The 6,376-nt window shown below is 43.7% G+C and overlaps 1 long non-coding RNA gene across 1 annotated transcript; it reads right to left on the bottom strand.

Moving 5' to 3' along the window:
- Positions 1 to 330: 330 nt before the first annotated feature.
- Positions 331 to 3,849, bottom strand: LOC130587941 (uncharacterized). Its single transcript, XR_008966875.1, has 3 exons — positions 3,783 to 3,849; positions 2,344 to 2,490; positions 331 to 429 (listed from the first exon to the last, which is right to left on the bottom strand). It is a non-coding gene; the product is annotated as an uncharacterized LOC130587941 (long non-coding RNA).
- Positions 3,850 to 6,376: the final 2,527 nt, after the last annotated feature.

Raw genomic sequence — 6,376 nt, 5'->3', positions numbered from 1 at the left:
TTCCCCATTTTTCCCAAATTTCCCATTTCCCCCCAGAATCCCCCACATTTCCCACAAAATCCCCTCAATATCTCCCAAAATCCACCCAAATTTCCCCCAAAATTCCCAAAATACCCTAAAATTCCAGAATTTTCCCAAAATTCCCCAAAATCCCAAAAAGTTTCCCTAAAACTCCTAAAAATTCCCAATTTTCCCCAAAATTCCCTCTTTTTTTCCCAAAAATCCCTAAAAAATCCCCATAATTTTCTCCAAAATTTCCTAATTTTTTGTCAAAATCCCCCCAAAATTCCCAATTTTTTCCCCAATTTTCCCAAAATTCCCATTTTTCACCCCAAATTCCCGTTTTTCCGGTACCTTCTGCACGCTGAGGGTGATTTGACCCCCCTGGAACCCCCCGGAGCTGCCGGAGCCGTAGGAACCCGAGGTCAGCTGGGAAAAGGGAGAAAATGGGTCAAAATCACCCAAAATTGGGAAAAAATCACCCAAAATTGGGGAAAATCACCCAAAATTGGGGAAAATCAACCAAAATCCATCACAGGGGGAAAAATGGCTCAAAATAAAAAAAAAAAGGGAAAAATCGACCCAAAATTGGGGAAAATTCACCCAAAAATGGCCCAAATTGACCCAAAATTGGGAAAAATTCACCCAAAATCCACCCCTGGGGAGAAAACAGCTCAAAACAAAAAAAAGGGCAAAATTGACCCAAAATTGGGGAAAATCAACCCAAAATTGGCAAAAATTGATCCAAATTGACCCAAAATTGGGCAAAATGACCCAAAATTGGGAAAAATCGACCAAAAATTGACCCAAAAATGGCCCAAATTGACCCAAAGTTTGGCTCAAATTGACCCAAAGTTGGGCAAAATTGACACAAAAAAGGCCCAAATTGACCCAAAATTGGGGAAAATTGACCCAAAAATGGGAAAAATTGACCCAAAAATGGCCCAGATTGACCCAAAATTGGGGAAAATTGACCCAAAATCCACCCCAGGTGAGAAAATGGCTCAAAATGACCCAAAAATGACCCAAAATTGACCCAAAATTGGGAAAAATTGACCCAAAAATGGCCCAAATGCACCCAAAATTGGGCAGAATGGACCTAAAATCCATCCCAGGTGAGAACAGGTGACACAGGTGTGTCCCAAATGTGCCCGGGTGTGTTCCAGGTGTATCTCAGGTGTGTTTTTACACACTCAGGTGTATCTCAGGTGTATTTCCCCCTCCCCAGGTGTCCTTTTACCTGTCCCAGGTGTATTTTTACACACTCAGGTATATCCGAGGTGTGTTCAGGTGTATTTTCCCCTCTCCAGGTGTGTTTTTACCTGTCCAGATGCACTCAGGTGTATCCCAGGTGTATCCCAGGTGTATTTTCCCCTCTCCAGGTGCGTTTCCCCTGTCCCAGGTGTGTTTTTATCTTCTCAGGTGTATCCCAGGTGTATCCAGGTGTATTTTCCCCTCCCCAGGTGTGTTTTTACCTGTCCCAGGTGTATTTTTACCCCCTAAGGTGTATCCCAGGTGTATCCCAGGTGTGTTTTTACACACTCAGGTGTATCCCAGGTGTATCCCAGGTGTATTTTCCCCTGCCCCAGGTGTATTTTTATCCCCCCAGGTGTATCCCAGGTGTATTTTATCACACTCAGGTGTAGCCCAGGTGTATTTTCCCCCTCCCCAGGTGTGTTTCACCCTCTCCAGGTGTATTTTCACCTGTCCCAGGTGTATTTTACCTTTCCAGGTGTATTTTTACACACTCAGGTGTATCCCAGGTGTGTCCAGGTGTATTTTTACACACTCAGGTGTATCCCAAGTGTATCTTAGGTGTATTTTTACCTGTCCAGGTGTAGTTTTATCCCCTCAGGTGTATCCCAGGTGTATCCCACGTATCTCGGGTATATTCCAGGTGTGCCCAGGTGTATCCCAGGTGTGTTTTTACCTGTCCCAGGTGTATTTTTACACACTCAAGTGTATCCCAGGTACACTCAGGTGTACCCCAGGTGTATTTTCACCTGTCCCAGGTGTGTTTTACCTGTCCCAGGTGTATTTTTACCTGTCCAGGTGTTTCCCAGGTGTATTTTCCCCCTCCCCAGGTGTGTTTTCACCTGTCCCAGGTGTGTTTTACCTGTCCAGGTGTACCCCAGGTGTATTTTTACCTGTCCCAGGTGTATTTTTACACACTCAGGTGTATCCCAGGTGTATTTTCACCTGTCCCAGGTGTATTTTTCCCTCCTCAGGTGTATCCCAGGTGTGTTTTTACCCCCTCAGGTGTATCCCAGGTGTATTTTCACCTGTCCCAGGTGTATTTTACCTGTTCCAGGTGTATTTTCACCTGTCCCAGGTGTATTTTACCTGTTCCAGCGCCTCGGCCAGGTGTCTGTCCAGCCGCCCCTCGCGTTTCCTCAGTTTGGCGCTGTCCCACTGCAGCCCCTCCAGCGTCGTCCCCATTTCCAGAACCTTCGTCTCGGCCGACGTGGCTTTGTCCTGCAGCTCGGCCAGCTGGGACAGGTGACACAGGTGACACAGGTGACACAGGTGACACAGGTGAGGGGAAATTCCCAAAAAAACGGTGAAAAAATGGGTCAAAAATACCCAAAAATGGGGCAAAAATGGCCCAAAAATGGCTCAAAAATGGCCCAAATCCACCCAAAATTGGGCTGAATGGACCCAAAATCCATCCCAGGTGACACAGGTGACACAGGTGAGACAGGTGAGACAAGTGACACAGGTGACACAAAATTCCCAAAAAAATGGGTGAAAATGGCTCAAAAACTACCAAAAAATGGCTCAAAAACTACAAAAAAATGGCTCAGATTGACCCAAAAATGGCTCAGATTGACCCCAAATCCACCCAAAATTGGAGCCAGGTGGGACAGGTGACACAGGTGACACAGGTGACACAGGTGACACAGGTGACACGGGTGACACAAAATTCCCAAAAAAAACGGGGAAAAAATGGCTCAAAAATGGCTCAAAATGGCTCAAAAACCAGAAAAAAATGGCTCAAAACCACTCAAAAATGGCCCAAATCGACCCAAAATTGGGCTGAATTGACCCAAAATCCATCCCAGGTGAGACAGGGGAGACAGGTGACACGGGTGACACAAAATTCCCAAAAAAAATGGGGAAAAAATGGCTCAAAAACCACACAAAAATGGCCCAAATTGACCCAAAATTGGGCTGAATGGACCCAAAATCCATCCCAGGTGACACAGGTGAGACAGGGGAGGGGAAATTCCCACAAGAAATGGCCAAAAAATGGCCCAAATTGACCTCAAAGCCACAGGTGGGACCCTCCCAGTTTATCCCAGTATAAACCAGTATAAACCAGTTCCCATTTTCACCCCTAAAATCCCCGTTTTTCACCCCAAAACCGCCGCGTTTTTTCCCCCCAGTATAAACCAGTATAAACCAGTATAAACCAATTCCCATTTTCACCCCTAAAATCCTCATTTTTCACCCTTAAAATCCTTTTTTTCACCCCTAAAATCCCATTTTAACCCCTAAAATCCCCATTTTTTGCCCCAAAACCGCCGTGTTTTTTCTTCCCAGTATAAACCAGTATAAACCAGTATAAACCAGTATAAACCAGTATAAACCAGTCCATCCCAGTCCCTCCCAGTATAAACCAGTTCCCATTTTCATCCCTAAAATCCCCATTTTTCACCCTTAAAATCCGATTTTTACTCCTAAAATCCCCGTTTTTCACCCCAAAACCGCCGGAATTTTTCCTCCCAGTATAAACCAGTATAAACCAGTATAAACCAGTCCAAACCAGTATAAACCGGTACCTCCAGCGCCTCCCTGTGGTGTTTTTCCTGCAGTTGCTGAGTCAGCACCAGTCCATCCCAGTACAAACCAGTTCCATTTTTTTACCCCTAAAATCCCCGTTTTTCACCCCAAAACCGCCGGGATTTTTCCTCCCAGTCCCTCCCAGTATAAACCAGTATAAACCAGTTCATCCCAATTCCATCCCAGTCCCTCCCAGTATAAACCAGTTCCCATTTTTCACCCCTAAAATCCCATTTTTTACCCCTAAAATCCCCATTTTTACTCCTAAAATCCCCATTTTTCACCCCAAAACCACCGGGTTTTTTCCTCCCAGTATAAACCAGTATAAACCAGTATAACCCAGTCCCTCCCAGTATAAACCAGTTCCCATTTTCACCCCTAAAATCCTCATTTTTTATCCTTAAAATCCGACTTTCACCCCTAAAATCCCCGTTTTTCACCCCAAAACCGCCGGGATTTTTCCTCCCAGTCCCTCCCAGTATAAACCAGTATAAACCAGTATAAACCAGTTCCCATTTTTCAGCCTAAAATCCCCATTTTTTATCCTTAAAATCCCATTTTTTACCCCTAAAATCCCCATTTTTCACCCCAAAACCGCCGCGTTTTTTCCTCCCAGTATAAACCAGTATAAACCAGTATAAACCAGTATAAACCAGTATAAACCAGTATAAACCAGTATAAACCAGTATAAACCAGTATAACCCAGTCCCTCCCAGTATAAACCAGTTCCCCATTTTTCCCCATAAAATCCAATTTTTTATCCTTAAAATCCCATTTCTAACCCCTAAAATCCCCGTTTTTCACCCCAAAACCGCCGCGGTTTTTTCCTCCCAGTCCCTCCCAGTATAAACCAGTATAAACCAGTATAAACCAGTCCCTCCCAGTATAAACCAATTCCCATTTTCACCCCTAAAATCCAATTTTTTATCCCTAAAATCCCATTTTCACCCCTAAAATCCCCGTTTTTCACCCCAAAACCGCCGGGTTTTTTCCTCCCAGTATAAACCAGTATAAACCAGTATAAACCAGTATAAACCAGTATAAACCAGTATAACCCAGTCCATCCCAGTATAAACCAGTTCCCATTTTTCAGCCTAAAATCCCCATTTTTTATCCTTAAAATCCCACTTTTTACCCCTAAAATCCGCATTTTTCACCCCAAAACCGCCGCGTTTTTTCCTCCCAGTATAAACCAGTATAAACCAGTATAAACCAGTATAAACCAGTATAAACCAGTCCCTCCCAGTATAAACCAGTTCCCATTTTCACCCCTAAAATCCAATTTTTTACCCCTAAAATCCCCATTTTTTGTCCCTAAAATCCCCATTTTTCACCCCAAAACCGCCAGGTTTTTTCCTCCCAGTATAAACCAGTATAAACCAGTATAAACCAGTATAAACCAATCCCTCCCAGTATAAACCAGTATAAACCAGTATAAACCAGTATAAACCAGTCCCTCCCAGTATAAACCAGTTCCCCATTTTCACCCCTAAAATCCCATTTTTACCCCTAAAATCCCCATTTTTCACCCCAAAACCGCCAGGTTTTTTCCTCCCAGTATAAACCAGTATAAACCAGTATAAACCAGTATAAACCAGTACCTGCAGCGCCTCCCTGTGGTGTTTTTCCTGCAGTTGCTGAGTCAGCACCAGTCCCTCCCAGTATAAACCAGTTCCCATTTTCACCCCTAAAGTCCAATTTTTTACCCCTAAAATCCCATTTTTTGTCCCTAAAATCCCCATTTTTCACCCCAAAACCGTCGCGTTTTTTCCTCCCAGTATAAACCAGTATAAACCAGTATAAACCAGTATAAACCAGTATAAACCAATTCCCGTTTTTACCCTAAAATCCACATTTTTATTCTTAAAATCCCATTTTTTACCCCTAAAATCCCCGTTTTTCACCCCAAAACCGCCGGGTTTTTTCCTCCCAGTACAAACCAGTATAAACCAGTATAAACCAGTATAAACCAGTATAAACCAATTCCCATTTTCACCCCTAAAATCCAATTTTTTACCCCTAAAATCCCCGTTTTTCACCCCAAAACCGCCGCGTTTTTTCCTCCCAGTATAACCCAGTATAAACCAGTATAACCCAGTATAAACCAGTATAAACCAGTATAAACCAGTATAAACCAGTATAACCCAGTCCCTCCCAGTATAAACCAATTCCCATTTTTCAGCCTAAAATCCCCATTTTTTATCCTTAAAATCCCATTTTCACCCCTAAAATCCTCATTTTTCGCCCCAAAACCGCCGGGTTTTTTCCTCCCAGTATAAACCAGTATAAACCAGTATAAACCAGTATAAACTAGTCCCTCCCAGTATAAACCAGTCCCCATTTTTCAGCCCTAAAATCCAATTTTTTACCCTTAAAATCCCCATTTTCACCCCTAAAATCCCCGTTTTTCGCCCCAAAACCGCCGGGATTTTTCCTCCCAGTATAAACCAGTACAAACCAGTATAAACCAGTATAAACCAGTATAAACCGGTACCTCCAGCGCCTCCCTGTGGTGTTTTTCCTGCAGTTGCTGAGTCAGCTCCTGCAGCCGTCGGTGCTCCCGGAGCAGCTCCCGGAGCAATTCCCGGCCCGG

Source organism: Malurus melanocephalus, unplaced genomic scaffold, assembly GCF_030028575.1.
Source record: "Malurus melanocephalus ecotype Western Australia unplaced genomic scaffold, MMel_1.1 scaffold_2811, whole genome shotgun sequence".
Lineage (NCBI taxonomy): Eukaryota > Metazoa > Chordata > Aves > Passeriformes > Maluridae > Malurus > Malurus melanocephalus.
Note: the sequence above shows the minus strand (reverse complement) of the source record. Positions and strands in the feature narration are given on the sequence as shown.